Raw genomic sequence first — 26,248 nt, forward strand, 5'->3', positions numbered from 1 at the left:
CCTACAGCCAGGCATGATCGTGTGTGACAATGGCAGGAACTTGGTGGTGGCTCTGAGGCGAGGCAAGCTCACACACACTTACCATGCCTGGCCCATGTGTTTAACCTTGTGCTTCAGCGGTTTCTCAAAACATAGCCGGATCTGACGGATCTGCTAGTCAAAGTATGCCGCCTGTGTGCCCATTTTAGAAAGTCAGCTACAACTTCCGCCGCCCTAGCCATGCTTCAGCAACATTTGCAGCTTCTGGCTCACCGACTGATCTGCAATGTCCCCACGCATTGGAACTCTACATTGCAGATGTTAGGAAGGATTTGTGAGCAGAAGAGGGCAGTTGTTTACTACAAGCATCAACAAGGCCGTTGGTATTCAGTTCAAACTCCACACATAAGACCTCAGGAGTGGACATGGATGTCAGACATATGTACCATCCTCTAAAACTTTGAGGACTCCACCAAGATGGTGAGCGGTGTTGACACCATAATTAGAGTCACCATCCCACTTCTCTGTCTCCTGAAATGCTCTCTGCTCATAATTAAAGAGGATGAATTGCAGGCGGAGCATGATAAGAAGGAGCAAAGAACCATACAGGGTGATTTCACATAGTCCAGCCTCATCTCATCCCAAAGTGGATTGGGTGAGAATGAGGAAGAGGAGGAGGAGGAAGAACAGGAGCTAGTTTCCTGTGCCATAGACAGTACTACCTGCCCAACTGTCATACCGTTTGTTCAGCGTGGATGGCCTAAGGACAGAGAGAAGGAGGAAGAGGAGGAGGAGAGGAGCATGGTCAGTCGCCCTCTTGGGGAGGACATGGAAGTCTTGTCTCTTTGCAGTCTGGCACACATGGCTGAAATTATGTTTAGTGATGAGCCACCCCCGTAGTGTTTTGGTTCGGTTCGGTTCGTCGAACACCATCGAACACCTTTAAAACCAATGGCAGGCAAGCAAAAACACATAGAAACACATAGACAACACATAGAAAACACATTCAAAGGTGTCCAAAAGCTGACAAACTGCTCAGAAGACACAACTAACACATGGAAAAGTGACAAAGTACATATAGTCATGAGAAAAGAAAAGAGGTGGAGGAGTAAAAGGAGGAGAAGACACAGATATAGGCTTTTCATGCCCTTCTAAAATCAAGAAAGGCTGGAGTAAAAATGTAAAATCAGCCAACCAACACCCAGACGTCGTGACAAGAAAATTAAAAAAATAAATATCTTTAGGTAGAATGGTGGTTCCATTCAGAACCCTTTCCTTACAAGACGTAGTGGCAGTCGTGCCAAAAACGGAACCCAATACATTCAGACTAATCCACCATTTGTCATATCCAAGGGGCAGGTCAGTAAACGACAACATCATCGTGGAACCAAGTACAGTAGTATATACTGTACCTCCTTTGACAAGGCAATCAGGCGGGTCAAAAAGTTGGGAAGGGGCACCCTAATGGCCAAAACAAACATTGAGGGGGCGTTCCGGTTACTTACTACCTGTGCCTCCAAATAGTGTCCGCCTATTGGGATGTTTCTGGGAAGGAGCATACTATATAGATCGCAGTTTGCCCATGGGGTGCTCCATACCCTGCTCACTATTTGAGGCATTTAGTTGCTTCCTCGAATGGGTCGTCAAAGACATTTCTAAGGGGGCACATATCATCCATTACCTCGACGACTTCTTATGCCTGGGCCCAAAAGATTCGCCACAGTGTGAATACATGCGGTAGTCCACCTGTGAGAAGGAGAGAGCTGGAGGGAGAGCGGACACCACAGAGCCGAGGGGTTAGATGGAGAACGGAAGAAGGAAAGAGGGCAAGGGAGGTAAGGGAGTACGGTGGAAGGCCGAAAGGAGCTCCTCCACGTTCCTGCTGGGCGGGGAACAGCCCTGGGAAAAAAAGCCGCTAGCGGATCCCTTTGAGGTTATGGGCGCGAGGGACTACGCTGGAGTGCGAAGCCGACACGGCCTGGCCGTTCCTGCCCGTGCGACCTCCATGTCACCGGGTTTGTGCCAGAGCGGTGGTGGACCCTGACGGCCAGCCTCCCTCTCCCAATACTGGTACCTGTCCGCTGGGGGATCAAGACCCCCCGCGGTGGAGGCAGGTCTAAGCTCTGTAATTTAAATTGGCTTTGTAATTTGAATGAGTACAGTTTAAATCCTTTTACAAGGATCTATTGGAGGGCAAGTCTTGTGCCAGCAGCCACGGTAATTCCAGCTCCTGTAGCATCCACTAAAGCTGCTGCAGTTAAAAAGCTTTTATACGGATCGAGCTTGGCGGTCCGCCGCAAGGCGTGCTACCGCCAGTCCCAGCCCCTTTGCCTTGGGGCGCCTCCCCGATCCTCTTGACTGAGTGTCCCGGGGGCCCGAAGCGTTTCCTTTGAAAAAATTAAGTGTCCAAAGCACAGGTGATGTAGCTTGCTTAAAAGCTGGGCTACTCCGCTGACTAGCAGACACTGCTACTAGGCCCAAAGTATTGCCTGGGCTAGATGCAGTTAAAAATTTTATTAGATCCACACGCATTGTAGCTTGCTTAACAGCTGGGCTACTCCGCTGACTAGCAGACACTGCTACTAGGCCCAAAATATTGCCTGGGCTAGATGCAGTTAAAAATTTGTAATTAGATCTTCAGGCGGTGTAGCTTGCTTAAAAGCTGGGCTACTCCGCTGACTAGCAGACAATGCTACTAGGCCCAAAGTATTGCCTGGGCTAGATGCAGTTAAAAAATTTTATTAGATAAAAAAGCGGTGTAGCTTGCTTCAGATGGGCTACTCCGCTGACTACGAGACACTGCTACTAGCCCAAAAGGATTTCCTGGGTTAGGTGCAGTAAAAAATTGTTATCAGATACACAGGTGGTGTAGCATGCTTCAGATGTGCTACTCCGCTGACTACGAGACACTGCTACTAGCCCAAAATGATTGGCTGGGTTAGATGCAGTAAAAAATTGTTATTAGATACACAGGCGGTGTAGCTTGCTTCACAGCTGGGCTACTACGCTGACTAGCAGACACTGAAGCTTTGGAGCAGACCTCTGATTCCCAGGCTATAGTATGAATAAAGAGCTCTTCAGACTCAACCATCTGTGTTACCCCAAGCAATAGTGTATGTAGTTTATTACGGTTAAAAGGGGGGGAGCGCCCCGACCCACCTGGAATTGACGATACCAATGTCATGTAAAACACAGCAAGGGGACTCCAAAAAAAGTCTCCATTTTTTCCAAAAATTGTGGCACAGACACCACTTAAGTGGCATCAATTGCCCCAGAGTTGCTTAAAATGGTTGGTGAGGTGATTTTCCAAAATCCTCAAGCTTTTAGTCTCCCCAGGATGACACAGGGGTAGAAAAGTCCTTGCAGATCCATGATTTGCTCATCTTTATGAACGTGAGTCTGTCTACATTCTCAGTGGACAGCCGCATGCGCTTATCTGTCAGCACACAACCAGCAGCGCTGAACACACAGAGAGAACGCTGGCTGCGGGGCACGACATGATCTCCAAGGCATGAGCTGCGAGCTTAGGCCATTTTTCCAGATTGGAAGCCCAAAATGAGCAAGGGTCCAGTGACAAAGTCATGACTTCGAAGTTCACTTGGAGATACTCCTGTACCATCCTCTCTAGGCATTGACTATGTGTCAGACTTCTTGTCTCCTGTGGCCTTGCAAAGGACGGTCTGTTACCAGCAGATACGGTGTTACTGTTATGGTTTGAGTGATTAAGACTAGTGTTGAGCCACCCCGCAGTGTTCGAGTTCGGTTCGGTTCGTCGAACACCCGTATGTTCGCCGAACTGTTCGTCGAACTGTTCGTTGAACACCTTCGTACACCGTTAAAACCAATGGCAGGCAAACAAAAACACATAGAAACACATAGAAAACACCTTCAAAGGTGTCCAAAAGCTGACAAACTGCTCAGAAGACACAACTAACACATGGAAAAGTGACAAGTACATATAGTCATGAGAAAAGAAAAGAGGTGGAGGAGTAAAAGGAGGGGGAGACACTGATATAGGCATGTCATGCCCTTCTAAAACCAAAAAAGTGCGAAGCCAACACGGCCAGTCCGTTCCTGCCTCCGTGTCGCCGGGTTTGTGCCAGAGCAGCGGTGGACCCTGACAGCCAGCCCCCCTCTCCCAATACTGGTCCCTGTCCACTGTTGGGTCGAGCGAGCCCCCCTGCAGTGGAGGCAGGTCTAATCTTTTTCATTTAAATTGTCTCTCTAATTGGAATGAGTACACTTTAAATACTTTTACAAGGATCTATTGGAGGGCAAGTCTCATGCCAGCAGCCGCTTAATTCCTGCTCCAGTAGCGTCCACTAAAGCTGCTGAAGTTAAAAAGCTTTTATAAGGATCAAGCTTGGCGGTCCACCGCAAGCCATCCTACCGCCAGTCCCAGCCCCTGTGCCTTGGGGTGCCTCCCCGATGCTCTTCAGTGAGTGTCCCGGGGGCCGGAACCATTTCCTTTAAAAAAATTAAGTGTCTAAACTACAAGTGGTCTAGCTTGCTTAACAGCTGGGATAATCCGCTGACTAGCAGACACTGCTACTAGGCACAAAGTTTTTCCTGGGCTAGATGCAGTTAAAAATTTGTAATTAGATACTCTCGTTGGATGCTGAGAAAGCATTTCATTGAGTGTCCTGGCACGCTATATATTATTCTCTTAAAAAGCTTGGGGTAGGGGTCTAGGGGACCCTTTTATAGGCAAAATCACGGCCCTGTATCACAATACGTCACCTAGGCTGAAGATAAATGGAACTGTAGCACCCCGAGGGCTCGGTTGCTACAGAGGTATTGCACCTCACCCAGAGGTGTGATATCTCACTCTCAGGTAAGGATGGAGTGTTGAACAGGACCCCGACACCTGCATGCATTACACCACATTGCAGTGGGGCAGGGCGACCAATATGCCCCTGAGATGGGCACGACAGTCCCTGTCACTGGCTGGAGTGGGGGGAGGGAATACGAGGAAGGGGAACCCTGTAGTGCGGGAGCAGGGAGGAAGCAGTTCCTGGGTGCATTGAGAAGGGAGTATAAAAGGTGGGCACCATCTTAGTTTAGTGCAGAGAAGTCTGAGCAGAAGTGACAGGGAGCAGGGGCTCTGCATGAGCTCTGCTCCAGAGGCGGGCCTAGTAACAGAGGCCCCGGCCTGGGAGAGGGAGAAGGAGGGAAGAGGAGCGGAGAAGGCTCCAGGAACGAGGAACGAAGGGATCCCAGGGGTGCGGACGGGCGAGTCGCCACCGCACGCCTGAATCCACCTGCGTGGAGGGGTCAGGCCAAAGGGGGAGACCGGTACCCGAAGCTAGTGGAGGCGGGAACTGACCCTCAGCTAGAAAACGGAGGCTGTGACTTTTTATGTGGCGCAGCCCCTCGCTACACCCGCTAGGAAGGCACCACATAGGGTCAGGGAAACTGGCGCCAATTTTACCAAGAGGAGGCCCGAGGCAGCCGGACAGAAGCGTTGGTAAGAAAGGCCAGACAAAGGACACACAAAGGGGGTCCTGTGAAGCGCTCCAAAGTTATCTGGGAGTTGTCTGAGCCCCTCACCTGGAGAGCACAGTACGACGAGGGCAGCCGTTACCTGCAGAAGTGGTCTGGATAATAAGAACTGTGAGTAAAGGCCCTGGACTGCATCACTGACTCCGTGTCGTTACTGCTGCTGCCTTGCACCATCACCCCCATCCTCCGCATACACTGCCCTGAGGCTATACTCCTCCCGTGGGGAGTTATGCTACGCTCTGCTGCACCCACAACACCTGCCTCAGCGGACTGCCCTGCAGAGGCGGTTCACTCTGAGCGCAATCTACGGGTGGCATAGTCGGACATTTAAACATCAAAACCACATAAATAGTTCCGCCTCTGGTTTGACCGCCCTGAGCCACGGAACGGGGTCGCCGCCACGGAGACTACAACCCCCAGCATCCACCAAAAAGGGTCCGGCTCCGGGTATCCCAAGGCCCAGGGGGCACGTCAGAACATTTTCATCACCTTTCATAATCACCAATTGGACAAGGCAGGGATGTCCTCTGTCCCCTCTCTTATACATCCTAGTGACGGAGCACCTGCTCTCATCAATTCGCCATAACCCCAATATTAGGTGGATTGAGGTGGGAGGCACCGAGTACAAGTGCTCTGCATTTGCTGATGATGTCCTAGTATATATCACTCAATCACATATATCCATCCCTGCTGGTATGGCTGAAATAGATCACTTTGTTACATGGTCAAATTTTAAAATCAATGCAGCGAAGTCTGAGGCCCTCGATGTCTCCCTCCCTAAATCCATATAGGATTCCATCCAGTCCAACTTTCCCTTTGCCTGGCCCTCACAGGGTATCAAATACTTAGGAATTCCTATTCATAGAGACCTCTCCCATCTATGTTATCTTAATTTTGGGCCCTTTATTGAACAACTCCATACAGACCACGGTTGGCAAGTTAGAACTGTAAGATTCACTACGTGAACCACTGGTGTTTTGTGGAAAAGCACATGTACATTGTGTTCCAAATTATTATGCAAAAAGTGTTTAGGAGTGATAAGGTAAGAATTTTTTTGTTTCTCAGTTAAACTCATTGATGGTGATGTGTGTCAGGGCTCTTTATATCACTCTAAGCAATTGCAGACACCTGTGCTAATTAGTTTAGCAGGTGTGTCCAATGAAAGGCAAGACTACTTAAGAAGGCTGTCCCACATTATTAAGCAGCCTACATTTTCTGCCAAAATGGGAAAGAAAAAGGATGTGTCGGCTGCTGAGAAGCAACAAATTGTGGAGTGTTTAGGTCAAGGCATGACTACAATCAACATTGTGCGATGATCAGGATGAAGTGTCTTGGCAATCAAGAAGTATGTAGCTGATTCACAGTACACACGTGTGCGTTCTGATAAGGGCAAATTGAGGACTCTTTCCTACAGGCAATTACGTCAGGTTAAAAGAGCAGCGGCAAAAAAGCCTTGCCATAGCAGCAGACAAGTTTTTGAAGCTGCTGGTGCCTCCAACGTCCCCCGAACAACAAGATGCAGGGTCCTTCAGAGGTTTGCAGCTGTGCGTACGCCATCCTGTCGACCTCCTCTATCCACTGCACACAAGCAGAAACGTCCCCAGTGGGCCAAACAATACATCAAGACTGATTTCAAAACTGTTTTGTTGACGGATGAGTGCCGTGCAACGCTCGATGGTCCAGATGGATGGAGTGGAGGATGGCTGGTTGATGAAATCCCCACGCAAACACGGCTACAGCGCCAACAAGGAGGAGGTGGAGTAATGTTTTGGGCTGGAATCATGGGGAGAGAGATTGTCGGCCCCTGTAGTATCCCTGAATGGGTAAAGATGAACTCCATAATGTATGTGGAGATTCTCAAACAACACTTCCTGTCATGGTTCAAGAAGAAGAACCGTGTATTCCACAGCAAGATCATTTTCATGCATGATAATGCACCGTCTCATGCTGCACATAACACATCTGCATCTCTGGCTGATATGGGCTTAAAAGGGGACAAACTTATGGTGTGACCCCCATAATTCCCTGACCTCTACCCCATTCAGAACCTCTGGAGCATCATCAAAAGGAGAGTCTATGATGGCGGGAAGCAGTTCACATCTAAGCAACAACTCTGGGAGGGTATTCTGTCCTCATGCAAAACAATTGAAGCAGAAACCATCCAAAACCTGACAAATTCAATGGACGAGAGAGTTGAGAAGCTCCTTTCGAACAAGGGGTCCTGTGTGCAAATGTAACATCATGCAGAATAAAGTTTTGAGTTGAAAACTGTTTGATTTCAGTTTCTAATAACCTGCTAATGCTTATAATTTCAAAAATGACCATTTTTTTGGTCTTTATTAAAATGAAAAGGTTGATCGAAGAGTGTGGGGGATCTAAGAGTGTGGCAACCACGTAGTCAGGATTACTTCGAATTCTGACAATCTGAGGGTCATGTTGCAGGTAGTGGAGCAAGGAGGCACTTATGTGTCTTGCGCATCTCGGAGCGCCAAAATTATTTTCCAGCCAAGATACAGATAAACATGATTAGTAATTTTAAATCTGGTGGACCTTATTATAGATGGCCTAATAGAATCAGTGCTGCAAACTGCTGCAAAGCCCAAATTATTTTCCAGCCAAGATACAGATAAACATGATTAGTAATTTTAAATCTGGTGGACCTTATTATAGATGGCCTAATAGAATCAGTGCTGCAAACTGCTACAAAGCCCAAATTATTTTCCAGCCAAGATACAGATAAACATGATTAGTAATTCTAATTTTGGTGGAGCTTAGTATAGATGGCCTAATAGAATCAGTACTGCACACTGCTACAAAGCTCAAATTATTTTCCAGCCAAGATACAGATAAACATGATTAGTAATTTTAAATCTTGTGGAGCTTAGTATACATGGCCTAATAGAATCAGTACTGCACACTGCTACAAAGCCCAAATTATTTTCCAGCCAAGATACAGATAAACATGATTAGAAATTTGAAAGCTTAAAATGGTTGGTGAGGTGATTTTAACCAATCATCAAGCTTTTACTCTCCCCAGGATGACACAGGGGTAGAAAAGTCGTTTCGGATCCATGATTTGTTCATCTTTAGGAACGTGAGTCTGTCTACATTATCAGTGGAGAGCCGCGTGCGCTTATCTGTCAGCACACCACCAGCAGTGCTGAACACACGTTCAGACAGAACGCTGGCTGCGGGGCATGACAAGATCTCCAAGGCGTAAGTAGCTAGCTCCGGCCATTTATCCAGATTGGAAGCCCAAAAAGAGCAAGGGTCCAGTGACACAGTCATGGCTTCAATGTTTACTTGGAGATACTAATGTACCATCGTCTCTAGGCGTTGACTATGTGTCAGACTTCTTGTCTCCTGTGGCCTTGCAAAGGATGGGCTAAAAAAGTGGTGAAATGATTCCGCAAAATTGATGTTACCAGCAGATACTGTGTTTCTGTTACGGTTTTAGTGCTGAACACTCGACGGTCCCACAGTTGGCAAGTTGGAACTGTGAGATTCACTACGTGCACCACTGTTATTTTGTGGAAAAGCACATGTAAGATTCTGCAACAGTCTCTGCTGATACTCCTGCATGCGTGCATCCCTTTCTATGGCAGGAATAATTTCTGCAAATTTACTTTTGTACCGGGGATCTAACAGTGTGGCAACCCAGTAGTCAGGATTATTTCTAATTCTCACAATTCGAGGGTCATGTTGCAGGTAGTGCAGCAAGAAAGCACTCATGTGTCTTGCGCATCCAGGAGCACCAAGTCCCTGTTGTGTCGGTGGCGAGGTAACAATCATGCTTCCTTCCTCTGTCCTCTCCCCCCAACCTCGCACAACAGAAATGTGATCAAGGTCTCCCTCATCTGATGAGTCTTCCATCAGTTCGTCCTCCACTTCTTCCTGGGCTCCTGCACCTTCCTCACTAGTTTGGCTGCTACCATGCACCCTGGAAAAACCATCTCCCCCACCATCACATGCCTGCTGCCTTGGTGCTGCCGACCGTCTGGACCTTGCAGATGTTAGCCCTTCCGCATACAACTCCTCCTCCTCTACTTCCTCCACCTCCTCTTGTGCCACCACCTGACTCCGAATTCTGTTTAACATGAGCTCCAGCATGTAAATCACCGGAATAGTCATGCTGATAATGGCATCATCAGCACTAAACATCTTCATCGCCATTTCAAAACTGTGCAGAAGGGTGCATAGGTCCCTGATCTGAGACCACTCCTCCAGCGTGATTTGCCCCACCTCCGGATCTCATTGGCCCAGGCTATACGTCAGAACGTATTGCACCAGGGCTTGTCGTTGCTGTCACAGTCGCTGCAACATGTGCAGAGTTGAATTACACCGGGTAGGCACATCGTATTTTAGCCGGTGAAGTGGCAGGCCCAACGACTTCTGTAGAGATGTAAGTCGCTGAGCTGCGGGATGCGAACGGTGGAAGTGAGCACACAGCGACCGTGCCCTCTGCAGAAGGCCATCTAGTCCGGGATAGTGGGCTAAAAATTGCTGGACAACCAGGTTCAACACGTGAGCCATACAAGGCACGTGTGTGACAGTGCCCCGACGAAGGGTCGCACCCTGGTTTGCAGCAATGTCGCACACGGCCTTCCCTGGATTCAGGTCAAGTGGAGACAACCATTCATGAAATTGGTTCTCCAGAGCTGACCACAACTCCTCAGCTGTGCGACTCACATTTCCCAGACATTTCAAAGTAAAAACCGCCTGATGACGTTGAGCCCTACTGCCAGCATAGTAAGGAGGTGTGCAGGATCCCTTCTGCGCAGTTAGAAAGCTTATGGCATGACCAGACAGGCTTTGCATGCAGGTGGAGGACCGAGAGGAGGTTGAGGAGGCAGAAGCAGTGGAGGAACTTTGAGATAAAGAGGATTGATGCACAACTCGTGGGGACGGCAAGACTTGGACAGCAGCCCCTTGTCCTGCTGTCACCTTAGTTACCCAGTGCCCAGTCAGCGACATGTAACGCCCCTGTCCATGCCTACTCGTCCAAGTGTCTGTGGTGAAATGCACCCTGTCACACACAGAGTTTCTCAAAGAAGCGGTGATGTTTTGTGCAACATGCTGGTGGAGCGCAGGCACACCTTTCTTTGAGAAGTAGTGCCGACTGGGCATCTGGTACTGGGGCACTGCGACGGACATAAGGTCTCGAAAATCCTCTGTGTCCACCAGGCGGAAAGGCAGCATTTCTGTAGCCAAGAGCTTGCAGATGGTGAAATTCAACCTCTTAGCTTTCTCAGGGCTCGGAGGAAATGGTCTTTTACTTGTCCACATCTGAGGGACCGAGGGCTGGCTGTTGTGCTTAGACGGGGTTGATAAGGGAGTCCCCGGCAAACCGCCAGTCTGTGAGGAAGATGCAGGCGGACATGTTAGGTTGCCTTGATCCAAAGGTGGTGCTATCGATGTCGGACAGCGCTCAACACCAGCTGGTGTTACCACCTCCAAAGAAAATGTTGACCTGCCAATCACGCTGGCTGTTGCGGGTAAAGAGGTGGCAGGTCTGCGTCCCAAAACAGGTGTGACTGCTGTCCCCCCAGTCACAGAGGATGAAGAGGCCGCAGATGCACAAGATGGGGCAGACTGTGGTTGGCCCGGCCGGCTAGGCCGCATTGTAGCACAGTGAGCTTCCCACTGCAACTTATGCTTCATGTCCATGTGCCGGTTCATGCATGAAGTACTCAAACTATGTATTTTTTGGCCTCTACTTAGCTTTTGTTGACAAATGTTACAGATAACACGAGTTGGGTCATCTTTATCGATCTGAAAAAATGCCCAGGCTATGCAAGGCTTAGCACCCATGCGACCTGAAGAGCCACCACGACTTGTGGTGAGAGGCAGAGTTGTGTATGAGGATGCAGTTGTTGACGTGCTTCCAGTACTACATCTCTGTCCAGGAAGGCGCAACCTGACCTCGTCGTCACTAGCATTCTCCTCCACCTCCTCTGCTGACCTCATCTCTTGGCTGACTGTGGGTTGACAGTAAGTGGGATCTCCAACCTCATCATCATCACCCTGTGTGTTATCACACCCTTCGTCCTCAGAGCCAACCTGTTCCTGCCCTGACAAAAAACTAAAGTTGTCGCTCCAATCAGGTATTTGAGTCTCATCATCGTCTTCCTAATTGTCTCCACCAACAGAAGTTACAGTTTGGGAATGAGGGTCTACATTATGGTCAGAACCTTCTGCGTCTGGTCCTGGATCCGACTCATAAAGATTCTGGGCATCAGTGCAGATCATTTCCTCATCTGGATTCACAGAAGCGCTGGAGCCGACCTCTGATTCCCAGGCTATAGTATGAGTAAACAGCTCTGCAGACTCAACCATTTGTTCTACCTCATACTCAGACGGGCAGCTGGAGATTTGGGAGCTGTGAGGAAGCAAGTGCGATTGGGGTGACACCTCTGAGGACTGGAGTATTTGTGATGTTGAAGTTGATGTGGAGGAGAGCCCACTTAAAGGAGCACTTGATATCCGTTGAAGCACCTGCTGTTTTTGTGCCTCATCTGGAATTTGTAGTGTTTGTCGTGGCCGTAAGAAAGGGATCTTATCACATTGTCTGCTAAAAGAAGTAGACATTTTAGTTTGGCTGGAAGATGGTCTTTCTTCTGCAGATGTTACTGTTGCTTTTACACCTACCCCACAGACACAACCTTTTTTCCCCTTCACAACATGCCTATTCCCCTTTCCACCAGCAGCAGGCCTTTTTCCACTCATTTTGGTGGTTAATTAATTCACAACTCTGGAGTTGTTTGCACAAAAAAGCAATGGATGGGAACCGAGCAGAGCTGAGTGGCCAAACTGTGGTATTATGCCAAAACTATTGGCTGAGCTAGATGCAGAAAAAAATTATATTCAGTTTGCAACCTGATGGAGGTCAGTATAGATGAACTAATAGACCAAGTCCCACACACTGCTAGAAGGCCAAATATTTTCTCAGAGCTAGATGCAGATAAAAATTATTTTTAATTTGCAACCTAATGGAGGTCAGTATAGATGGACTAATAGACCAAGTCCCACAAACTGCTAGAAGCCCAAATATTTTTTCAGAGCTAGATGCAGAAAAAAATTATATTCAATTTGCAACCTGATGGAGGTCAGTATAGATGGACTAATAGAACAAGTCCCACACACTGCTAGAAGCCCAAATATTTTTTCAGAGCTAGATGCAAATAAAAATTATTTTTAATTTGCAACCTGATGGAGGTCAGTATAGATGGACTAATAGAACAAGACCCACACAGTGCTAGAAGCCCAAATATTTTTTCAGAGCTATATGCAGAAAAAAATTATATTCAATTTGCAACCTGATGGAGGTCAGTATAGATGGACTAATAGAACAAGTCCCACACACTGCTAGAAGCCCAAATATTTTTTCAGAGCTAGATGCAAAAAAAAATTATATTCAATTTGCAACCTGATGGCGGTCAGTATAGATGGACTAATAGGCCAAGTCCCACACACTGCTAGAAGCCCAAATATTTTTTCAGAGCTAGATGCAGATAAAAATTATTTTTAATTTGCAACCTGATGGAGGTCAGTATAGCTAGACTAATAGACCAAGTCCCACACACTGCTAGATGCCCAAATATTTTTTCAGAGCTAGATGCAGATAAAAAATATTTTTAATTTGCAACCTGATGGAGGTCAGTATAGATGGACTAATAGACCAAGTCCCACACACTGCTAGAAGCCCAAATATTTTTTCAGAGCTAGATGCAGAAAAAAATTATATTCAATTTGCAACCTGGTGGAGGTCAGTATAAATGGACTAATAGAACAAGTCCCACACACTGCTAGAAGCCCAAATATTTTTTCAGAGCTAGATGCAGAAAAAAATTATATTCAATTTGCAACCTGATGGAGGTCAGTATAGATGGACTAATAGCATGATGCTATGCCCAAAAGGTTTTACTTCACTACGTGCAGTAAAAAAATTGGTATTCTACACACATGTGGTGTAGCTTGCAACACAGATAGGCTACTCCACTGACTTACACACTTTGCAATAGGCCAAAAAGGATTAGCTTTGCTTGATTTAGCCAAATACTGTGAAAAAAACTTACACAGCACTGGCACAGACCTGCCTGGCAAAAGCTGATAGGAACTCATGTAACTTAGTCCTGAAAAGGACTGCAATTACAATTAGTCTTTACTCCCAACCTATCTATTTAAGAGCACAGACCTGCCTGATAAAAGTCGTAGGAAATGCTGTAACCTAGTCCTTAAAAGGACTGCAATCACAACTATTCCCTACTCCCAAGCTATCTGTAGATTTGTGCGAAAATTGGCTTGAAATTAACAAGGTATAGCGCACACAGCAACAGCGGTGCCGTCTAACATGCAGCTGCAGCAGTGAGAAAATGGTGGCGACGGGGAAAATGGCTGGGTCTTATAGGGCAAGGACATGTGACATACACTGCCAATGACACATGCCCTTGCTTGTGTGAAAAAAAGCACTTCGCTCCGTGTGTGCGCTGCTGATAGGCTGACAGATTGCACCTCCCCACTGTAAAGGCGGGAAAGAGAAGCAAAAATAGAGATCTTCATTATTCCTGCAGAGATCCATCCCCTGCCCCTCCCCCCGCCCCGCTGTGCAGTCAAACTGCGTATTAACATTAATTTTCATCATTACTGAGAAAAAATCCAGTTATGATTTTGGTGCACGAACAGTTATCGAACATAACCTCGAACAGCCGAATTTTTTTCAAAACGTTCGTGTTCGCCGAACGGCTCGAACACCGCCCAAAACAGCTTGAATTTGAGATTGGCGAACAGTTCGGGTCGAACAACCCTCATCTCTACTGAGCATGCCCGTGACCTGGCGGATCGTGATTGGTGGTTTGGCACCCACCTGACTCGGTTACCTGCCACCGCCTGATTGGTCCACGAGTTGCGTCACCAATGGCGCGTCGGTGGGCAGGGCTTAGTCTTTAAAGGCCCGCCCACAAACATGGCGGCGCGCTCTGATCATTGAGCAGTAATGCAATTGTGTGGATGACTGTGCTCCACGAGTAGTTTCTGTCAGGCAGGCTAGTTCCATAGTGGCAGGCTAGTTCCATAGAGGCTGGTAGTTTCGTCTAGCAGTCTGGCTCTGCCAAACGGGTCACCTAACACCCTGAGCAGCCTGCAGACACCCTATCCACGGCTATGGCCTGTCAGCCACGTGGAGTAGTACCCTTCAGTCCGGTAGCATGCCGGCTGGAGGCACATGTACCCGTCGGCATAGTCACAAACGCATCCTAGCGCCGCCACTGTAGTCCCTGTGCTGTAACAGGACTACAGATAGTTTTTCTCCGCCTATCTCTCGTGCTGCTAACGGAGAAAGTGCAATTTGCTATACCTGTTCCAGTGTGCAGAAACACGTAAGGGTTTTACATTTAAGTTGGTTGCTTTCCTTTCCACCCGGAAAGTGTTCGGCAGCAGTCCACCAGGCTGCATCGCGGACCCCGGGGTCTGTTGCGTTCCATTATATTAAAGTTGTCTGCAACCGCCCTCTTAACACTCCTTATATGCTTTGGAGGTGCTCGCCTGCCAGGCTGCTAGTGTAGCTGTAACACGGGTACTTTATATGCAGCGACACAGAAACACAGAGCAGCCAATGCAGGGTTAATAAACAGGGGAAGTTTATAATAACAGGGGTAAATCTCCATGCAGGGAGTATCAGGGGAAAATATGGGGGAAAACAAGGGAAGTAGCAGGTAAAAATCTTTAACTGACAGTTCACAGTTTAACTAGATATAGCAGAGTCAAACCGGTTGTAAATGACAGTTTTTACACTTAGCTGACTCTTTTCCTCCACAAGGCAGTTGCCAGCTGAGGCCGGTGTTGATTTCTTCAGGCTTCCCCGCCCAAACAATGCTCCGTCTTCTGGCAGCATCGGGCGGTCTCCGGTTTACCCGCTGAGCCCCTGGTCCATAACACGGCACCTCACGTGCCCGGCTCCACTGACCCTGCGTCTCTTCTCTAGTCAGCTTGACTCCTCCAGTCCACTGCACTTGGCTCTTGCTCCCAGTCCTGGAGCCAGGAGCCTGAACCCTCTCACACTGCTCTGCTTAGCAGGATCCAGCTCCGCTTTCCCACGCAATCGTCCTTGTCTCTTCCTCTCTCTACCCATTCCACCAGTCTCTCGGTCACCTGACCTCCCAGCTCTCACTCTGGACCCGCCCCCAGCTTCCCAGTCACCTGACTCCTGTGCTTGCAGTCTGTCTTCCCCCTGCAACCAGAAGTATGGCCCCGGCAGTTCCAGATCCCTTGCTCTGAAAGTACTTACACCCCGGTCTTCCCACTTACATAGTGTCAGAGCGTGTTTTCAGTTCTGATGGGGCAATCGTCACTGATAGGCGCACACACCTCTCCACGGAAAATGCAGACAGACTTACTCTAATTAAATTCAACAAGGACTAGATATCTCCACAGTTTGTAATCCCTACAGATGACAGCAAGCCAACCTAAATTCATCAAAAATACAGATTCATGCTAATGCTGTTAACATCACCCCCTTCCCATAAAAAAAGTTTCCTTCCTTCATCAACCATGACTCCACCTAGAGGCTGACAGTATTCCTACTCCAGACTAACTACTATTTGTGATTGGAGGCCCTTGTGATGATGGCTTCCTGCTTCAACCATAACTCATCCCAGAGGGCTAAGTTTTAGAAAACCTGTGCACATTGTGCAGTGGACAAACCAGGACAGGACAGTATTCCTACTCCAGCATAACTACTATTTGTGATTGGAGGCCCTTGTGATGATGGCTTCCTGCTTCAACCATGGCTCTTGTCATGGAATCTCCCTGCACCTATGACACATCCCCCAGGAGTAATTTTTGGAAATACGATGCTGCACTTTCTACACTGGACCAAGTAGTACAGTGTCAAGAAGTCTTCTCTTCCTATATTATCGGTGGAATATTGACAATCAAAATCTCTGAGCCATTTGGAGAAGCTTTCCAACCCATCCTGGAGGGGGCACCATATATCATTTGTCCTTTGACTTGCACAAGTGATATATTTTATATTGCATTTTTGGCCTGTTACATGCAATTTAGGTTAGTCTTGATAGTTGTTCTTGTGTTTCTGTAAAAGTGGTGTAACACTGTGACAAACTTATTCCCAGAAACCATATGTGAGTCAGAAATGAATGCAGGCACATTCTCCAGGTTCTTCCCAAACTGTTTCATCACTTCCCCATCCATTTCAGCCTTTTCCTCAGGCCCCCGGACCCTTTGTAGGGTCCAGCAGAAAATTACTCGCATTTTCCATTGACTTACATTGTACTCGCTATTCGGAACGAATACGCAATTATTAGAAAGTGCTCATTACGAGTATAGCGATTATGAATATTACAATACTCGCTCAACATTAGTTATCACTTATCCTGTGGAGAGGTGATTACTTTTTTTCACAGGAAAACCTCTTTAATTTCATTTCTGATGCTGTATTCCAATATTTAATCTCTAATGGAAATAAAGAATCTTCTCTTTATTAATATCAAAGAGAATAAATGACCACCATACACAAAACAATCCACTATACCAACACCAATCATACCACACACAAGGGAGAAATTAATCCACACCATGACCAGACCACATATTACCAGCATATAGCTAACAAATAATACCACATATAAGGGACAAATAATGCCACACCACTACCAGACCACATATTACAAGCACATAGTGACTGAATAATAATAATAGTATCAGTGTACAGGTAATACAGTGATCACCAGTGACATTATACACAAGAGCTCTGTATATAGTGTTGGTGTCCAGGTAATACAGTGATCATCAGTGACATTATGCACAGGAGCTCTGTATATAGTTTAGAGTGTGCAGGTAATACAGTCATTACCAGTGACATTATACACAGGAGCTCTGTATATAGTGTCAGTGTACAGGTAATACAGTGATTATCAGTGACATTATACACAGGAGCTCTGTATATAGTGTCAAGGTACAGGTAACATTGTGCTCACCAGTGACATTATACACAGGAGCTCTGTATATAGTGCCAGTGTACAGATAATACAGTTGTCACAGGTTTACTCTGACAGAGAGGAGCCAAAAGACCGCAAAGTTCGATTTCTCCCACTCCTGCACTCACTCCTGGATACCCAACAACAGAGTCATGACAACAGTGATCACCAGTGACATTATACACAGAAGCTCTGTATACAGTGGATAGTGTGCAGGCAATAGTCATCACCAGTGACATTATACACAGGAGCTCTGTATATAGTGTCAGTGTACAGTGTAATACAGTGATCATAAGTGACATAATACACAGGAGCTCTGTATATAGTGTCAGTCTACAGGTAATATAGTTGTCACGGGTTTACTGTGACAGAGAGGAGCCAAAAGACTGCAGCGTTCGATTCCTCCCACTCCTGCACTCACTAGAAGCCATTTACCTTGATATTAAATGGTGCAGGTTTCTTTCAGCAGTGCAGGGGTTAATCTGCTCAGCTGTGAGTTCCTGGAAGCTTACCTGCAATAAAGCTCTCAGCTGTCCAGTGTTAGCAACTACCCGCTCCTATATATTCTGGGCTATGACTTGGAGTCATTGCCAGAGCTAATTTATGCTGCATAGTTCTAGGTGCAGGGTGGAGTGGAGTTGTTTGAGAAGGCGTTTGGAGGATTTGAGCGAAGACTGTTGTGTGGTTTAAGTTGTGTTTAATCCACTTCTTCTATTTTGTTTTTTTCCCCATCCTCCCCTCACCATTGTTTACCTCCTTTGTTTGTGTGCATATATTTGTATGATTGGTATTTTCCTTTTGCCCTCTTTGTATTACCTTGTTAGTCTGGTTGGTGTACTGCCATACCCTACTACTTTCTCTTCCCTGGGTGGGAGAAGGGAACAGACAGAGGGAGGATTGAAGAGCTCAGACAAGGTACATGGCCATGGCATCTTCACCTTTAGAAGTAATCCTGAGAACATGGCCAGCTATGGAATCCCTAGCATTAGGGACAGTGAAGGAGCCCCTGGCCCTGGGATATCCGACAATAGAATCATGACAACAGTGATCACCTGTGACATTATACACAGGAGCTCTGTATATAAGGGAAAGTGTGCAGGTAATAGTCATCACCAGTGACATTATACACAGGAGCTCTGTATATAGTGTCAGGGTACAGGTAATACAGTGATCATGAGTGACATTATACATAGGAGCTCTGTATATAGTGTCAGTGTACAGGTAATACAGTTGTCTCTGTTTACTGTGACAGAGAGGAGCCAAAAGACTGTAGCGTTTGATTCCTCCCACTCCTACACTCACTAGAAGCCATTTACCTTGACATTAAATGGTGCAGGTTTCTTTCAGCTGCACAGGGGTTAATCTGCTCAGTTGTGAGTTCCTGGAAGCTTACCTGCATTAAAGGTCTCAACTGTCCAGTGTTAGCCACTCTCCGCTCCTATATATTCTGAGAAGGCGTTTGGAGGATTTGAGCTAAGACTGTTGTGTGGTTTAAGTTGTGTGTAATCCTCTTCTTCTATTTTGTTTTTCCCCATCCTCCACTCCCCGGTGTTTACCTCTGTTGTTTGTCTGCATATATTTGTATGATTGGTATTTTCCTTTAGCCCTGTTTGTATTACCTTGTTAGTCTGGTTGGTGAACTGCCATACACTAATAATGTACGTTCCTCAATCTGGCCCCCAAACAGTAATTAAACAGTAATTAAGTCCCCCAGCCTTGCCCCCTATGTCCCTTGTCTAGTCTGGCCCCCATCTCCCTTGTCCAGCCTGGAACCCCATGCCCCTTGTTCAGCCTGGCGCCCCATGTGTCCAGCCTGGCCCCTCCCCATATATACAATATGGCCCCCATGTGTCCGCCCCCCATATATCCATCCTGGTCCTCATGTGTCCAGCCTTCCCATCCATATATCCTTCCTGGCTCCCATGTGTCCAGCCTGCCCTCCACATATATGCTGGCTGCCCCCTATATATCCCTTGTCCTGGTCCCCATGTGTCCAGTCTGCCGCCCCCCATATGTACATCCTGGCCGCCATGTGTCCAGCCTGTCCTCCACCCATATATCCAACCTGCCCCCCGCATACCCTTCCTAGCTCCCCTATGTTTCCAGCTTGCCCCCCCATATATTCATCCTGACCCCCCATGGGTCCAGCCTTTCCCCCATATATCCATCCTGGCCCCTATCCCATTCCGTGTCCACACACAGAAAGAAAAAAAAGATCCCTCTTACCTTCCTACGCTCCTGGCACTGTCCTCTTCTTAGTTCCAGTGTGCTCATGTTAAAATGGCCACCAATCTAGGAGAGGCTGGTGGCTGTCTTGAGTGCGCTCTTAGCAGCTGACGCATTACAGTGACGTCATACGCCGGTGACATCAGCCGCACAATCCTCAGCTTCATCTGGATGTGTGACGCAGAGGTTCAAAGTAATGAATGCTGCGTGTGCGCCCCCCTGCACATACTATGCCTGCACTTTTAAAGGGCCCATGCCCCTAAAAAGGCTTTTTATTTTTTATTATTATTCTTTTACCCCCTCTCGTTTGTTGTAAGGACCCCCCTGGGGAATTCACTGATACCCCACCGGGCCAGTCCAACCCTGGTTGTTAATGCTCCCAGTTTTACCACCACCCTTGAAAAAAGTTTGTTATACCATCTGATTATAGCTATGAGATTACAGTAGCTATAAGACCATTGGTGGGTCCTGTTCCTGCATTATATCACGAGATCTAAGCTATCTCCCTAAATGTCCTGATTCATAGAAATGACTGATAGAGGTAGTTCAACTTCTCTGGAAATTACTGGTTCAACCAGCTTTAATCTATGTGCATTTAAAGCTAAAGAGTCATAGTGGAGCTGCTTTTTATCATCTTAATATATTGCAATCATCATATTATATAGCACTGTGTACTTACAATTGCTCATTTTGCCTTTCTAACCAGTTATTTCTCCTATTTTACCTTTGTTCTATAACATCAAATGATTAAAATCAGACTAGCTGAATCCTTCTAAGCTCTATGTAGAAACAGGAAGTCTCTTTTTCCTACATGAGTCATCCCCTTTTCAACTCCTGATTCAGATTCTCCACTTCTTCCCCACATCAGGAATTTTGCAGCGAGGTAGAATTGTAGTTCTAATGATGACTCATGCGGGGAAAAGAGATTTCCTGTTTCTACATAGATCTTAGAAGAAATCAGCTAGTCTGTTTTTAATCTGTTTTCAATCACGTAATAACATACAGTACAGACTAAAAGTTTGGACACACCTTCTCATTTAAAGATTTTTCTGTATTTTCTTGACTATGAAAATTGTACATTCACACTGAAGGCATCAAAACTATGAATTAACACATGTGGAATTATATACTTAACAAAAAAGTGTGAAACAACTGAAAATATGTCTTGTATTCTAGGTTCTTCAAAGTAACCACCTTTTGCTTTGATGATTGCTTTGCACACTCTTGGCATTCTCTTCATGAGTTTCAAGAGGTAGTCACCGGAAATGGTTTTCACTTCACAGGTGTGCCCTGTCAGGTTTAATAAGTGGGATTTCTTGCCTTATAAATAGGGTTGGGACCATCAGTTGTGTTGTGCAGAAGTCTGATGAATACACAGCTGATAGTCCTACTGAATAGACTGTTAGAATTTGTATTATGGCAAGAAAAATGCAGCTAAGTAAAGAAAAACGAGTGGCTATCATTACTTTAAGAAATGAAGGTCAGTCAGTCCGAAAAATTGGGAAAACTTTGAAAGTGTCCCCAAGTGCAGTTGAAAAAACCATAAACCGCTACAAAGAAATTGGCTCTCATGAGGACCCCCCCAGGAAAGGAAGACCAAGAGTCACCTCTGCTTCTGAGGATAAGTTTATCCGAGTCACCAGCCTCAAAAATCGCAGGTTAAAAGAAGCTCAGAGTAAAGACCAGGTCAATGCCACACAGAGTTCTAGCAGCAGACACATCTCTTCAACAACTGTTAAGAAGAGACTTTGTGCAGCAGGCCTTCATGGTAAAATAGCTGCTAGTAAACCACTGCTAAGGACAGGCAACAAGCAGAAGAGACTTGTTTGGGCTAAAGAGCACAAGGAATGGACATTAGACCAGTGGAAATCTGTGCTTTGGTCTGATGGGTCCAAATTTGAGATCTTTGGTTCCAACCACCGTGTCATTGTGCGACGCAGAAATGGTGAATGGATAGACTCTACATGCCTGGTTCCCACCGTGAAGCATGGAGGAGGAGGTGTGATGGTGTGGGGGTGCTTTGCTGGTGACACTGTTGGGGATTTATTCAAAATTGAAGGCATACTGAACTAGCATGTCTACCACAGCATCTTGCAGCGGCATGTTATTCCATCCGGTTTGCGTTTAGTTGGACCAACATTTATTTTTCAACAGGACAATGACCCCAAACACATCTCCAGGCTGTGTAAGGGCTATTTGACCAAGGGGAAGAGTGATGAGGTGCTACGCCAGATGACCTGGCCTCCACAGTCACCAGACCTGAACCCAATCGAGATGGTTTGGGGTGAGCTGGACCGCAGAGCGAAGGCAAAAGGGCCAACAAGTGCTAAGCATCTCTGGGAACTCCTTCAAGATTGTTGGAAGAGCATTTCCGGTGACTACCTCTTGAAGCTCATCAAGAGAATGCCAAGAGTGTGCAAAGCAATCATCAAAAGCAAAAGATGACTACTTTGAAGAACCTAGAATAAATATAAGACATATTTTCAGTTGTTTCACACTTTTTTGTTAAGTATATAATTCCACATGTGTTAATTCATAGTTTTGATGCCTTCAGTGTGAATGTATAATTTTCAAAGTCATGAAAATACAGAAAAATCTTTAAATGAGAAGGTGTGTCCAAACTTTTGGTCTGTACTGTAGATCTGATGGAAAAGAGAATAATTAACTGGGTTGAAGGGCAAAATGATGAATTGTAAGTACAAAGTGCTATATAACATGATAACTGCAATATATTAAGAGGATAACAATTTTGATGGGAGTGTTTATTTAAGTGGTAAAAGAAAATGGAAGTAAAAAAAATCACTTGTGTTACTTATTTTTTGATACCCAAAATGTTTTATTTTTCAGTCAGTGGAGATTTTTGAGAACTTGTATTATGCAAACAAATGTCATATACAGTACCAGCATTTTCTTATTACTTAATTTAGGGCTAACTTTCTTAATATATGTGAGCAAAAATCACATCTGTGTTTAACTTACTACATTACTGTAATTGATCCCCTTCCAACAAATAATTATATACCCTACACTCAGCAGAAGATTATTTATATGGCTGATATACTTACAAGGAAAATAATTTAGTCCTGGGTGGTGCAAAGGTTTATGAATACTTCACATACTATCCAGATTTTGAAATTTCTTTCTGAAGCAGAGAATTACAGATAAGGTACAAAACCTTATCTAGTTATTGAGCTGAAACAAATTAATAAAATGATATGTAGACTCCTAAAGCAAAGGATAATTAAGGCTGTTTAATGCATTAAATCATTTTCTCAGACTAATATGATTTCATTTAAATGAGTAGCTAAATTATCTTCTTTTGTCATTATTGGTAATTATAGTGATAAGCAGTTATTCATTTTGTAATATTGAGATAAAACACTTCATTACTTCAGAAAACTTAAGCACATCCCATAGACTCCCACAATCTCCCCACTGTCATTATTACCATATGTATGTATATCAATCCACCAATCTATCTGCATATTTCATGTAAGTGGCAAAAAGTAAAAAAATACAGTTGTATTAAAATATTACACAAACAGATCAAACATAAGAAATTTCCGTATAGTAGTGGCATATTTAAGCAAATAAATAGTTAGGCCAACTAACCAACCATTTTACGCATTTTAAAATGCAAATCTTTTAACCCCTTTACCCCCGAGGGTGGTTTGCACGTTAATGACCAGGCCAATTTTTACAATTCTGACCACTGTCATTTTATAAGGTAATTACTCTGGAATGCTTCAACGGATCCCACTGATTGTGAGATTATTTTTTTGCGACATATTGTACTTCATGATAGTGTTAAAAATTTTTCATCATCACTTGCGTTTATTTGTGAAAAAATGGAAATTTCGTGAAAATTTGCAAATTTCGCAAATTTTCAAACTTTAAATTTCCATGCCCTTAAATCAGAGCGATATGTCACACAAAATAGTTAATAAATAACCTTTCTCACATGTCTACTTTATATTAGCACAATTTTTGAAGCAAATTTTTTCTTTTGGTAGGGAGCTATAAGGATTAAAAATTGGCCAGCGATTTCTCATTTATACACCAAAATTTACAAAACCATTTTTTTAGGGACCACATCACATTTGAAGTGAATTTGAGGGGCCTTTATGACAGAAAATACCCAAAATTGACACCATTCTAAAAACTGCACCCCTCAAGGTGCTCAAAACCGCATGTAAGAAGTTTATTAATCCTTCAGGTGATTCACAGGAATTTTTGGAATTTGGAAGAAAAATTAACATTTATTTTTTCACAAAAATGTTACTTTAGACCCCTATTTTTTTATTTTTGCAAGGGTATCATTAAAAAACGAACCCCAAAATTTGTTGTGCAATTCCTCCTGAGCCTGCTGATACCCCATATGTGGGAGAAAACCACTGTTTGGGCACATGGCGGGGTTCGGAAGGGAAGGAGAGCCATTTGACTTTTTGAATGTAAAATTTGCTTGAATAATTAGCAGACGCCATGTTGCGTTTGGGGAGCCCATGATGTTCTTAAAAAGTGTAAACCCCCATAAGTGACTCCATTTTGGAAACTACACCCCTCAAGGATTTTATCAAGGGGTATAGTGAATATTTTGAACCCAGAGGTACGACACAGAATTTGATAACATTAGGTCATCATATTGAATAAGTTGTCATTAGTCTTGAGTGCAAGTGCTTGCTACTTAAGTTTGTATTGGGTACTCGGTTATGCACCAAGTATTGCAGGTGCTCAAGTGACATGCTTGAGTCCTCGCCCGCATGTTTCACGGTTATTAGACACCCAAAAAAAACATTCGGGGATCGCTTGTGCATAGTAGGCAATCCCCACGAGTTTTTCTTCGCTGTATAACAGCTGCAAAACAAATGGGGCAGAGACTCGAGCATGTCACTCGAGCACCCACTATACTCAGTGCATACCCGAGCACCCGATGCAAACTCAAGCAGAGAGCACTTGCGCTCAACATTAGTCACCATATCATCGTCATTTTTTTTTCTTTACTTCTGAAAAACTCTCAACCCCAACACAAGCCTAACCCCAACCCTAATACAACCCCAACCATAATACAACCCCAACCCTAACCTAACCCTAGCCCAACCCTAACCCTAGCCCAACCCTATCCCAACCCTAACCCTAGCCCAATCCTAAACCTAGCTCAATCCTAGCCCTAGTTAAACTCTAACCCTAGCCCAACCCTAACCCTTGTCCAACCCTAATGATAGCACCACCCTAACCCTAGCCAACCATAACCCTAACCTAACCATAACTCTAGCCCAACCCTAACATAAGACTAGTTTTTGCATCGCCATATTTTGAGAGCTATAATATTTCCATATTTAGGCCAACCGAGTCATGTGATGACTTGTTTTTTATGGGATAAATTGACGTTTTTATTGCTGCCATGTTTGGGCGCGTGACATTTTTTGATCGCTTTCTATTCCGATTTTTGGGAGGCAGAATAAACAAAAAACAACAATTCAGGAATTGTTTTTTTTGTTGTTTTTTTATGCCATTCTGCGTGTGGTAAAATTGATAAGGCAGCTTTATTCTTCGGGTCAGTACGTTTACAGCGGTGACACATTTATATTTTTTTTATGTTTTGGCGCTTTTACACAATAAAAACTATTTCATAGAAAAAGAATTGTTTTTGCATTGCTTTATTCTGAGAGCTATACATTTTTTAATTTTCAGCCGTTGGAGCTGTATGGCTACTTGTTTTTTGTGGGACAAGATGACGTTTTCAGCGGTACCATTTTTATTTACATTTGTCCTTTTGATCGCGTTTTATTCCATTTTTTTTTGGTGGTATGATGATAAAGCATTGTTTTTATGTTTTATTTTATATTTTTACCATGTTCACTAAAGGGGTTAACTAGTGGGACAATTTAATTGGACAGGTTGTTCCGGACGTGGCGATACCAAATTTGTGTACTTTTATTGGTTTATTTTCTTTTTTTTCATAAGATTATTTATTTATGGGTACAATATATAGATATATTTTTTTTATTTTTTTTTTTTCATTTTTAAAGAAATATTTTTTAAATTTTTTTTTTTTTTTTTTTTCACTTTACACCACTTTTTGATCTTTTACACTATGTCCCACTATGGGACTTTCACTTTTTGCAGCCTGATCGTCTGTATACTCCCTGACAGAAGTTATGTCGCTTATCCATGTTATGTAAATAAAAGCTTATAACCTGACGTTAAATTCATCCATTGGTTTTATAAATTACTCTTTTGAAAGCGGAAACCCTCCCAAATTTGGTATAGGTAAAGAAAATAAATTGGCATCAATACTGAAATATTGATCATTTAATGAACAAAGAATGGTCAGATTTTGGCAAGACAAATGTTTTGTCGCCTGGTCATATAATGCACCCAATCCTAGTTTACATCCTCACCAGTGCTCAGTAAATGATCGGTTAATCAGTGGGTGTGCACAAAAAGAAACCCAGCACCCCAGACCTTCACTTGAACTGCAACTTGAGCTCTGACAACATGCCAAAAATACACCATGCGACCAAAGCCTTGATTATTAAGAGGCTGAAGAC

The sequence above is a fragment of the Phyllobates terribilis genome, unplaced genomic scaffold (genome assembly GCF_046119375.1).
Source record: "Phyllobates terribilis strain yellow unplaced genomic scaffold, ASM4611937v1 Scaffold_3__8_contigs__length_932513732, whole genome shotgun sequence".
NCBI lineage: Eukaryota > Metazoa > Chordata > Amphibia > Anura > Dendrobatidae > Phyllobates > Phyllobates terribilis.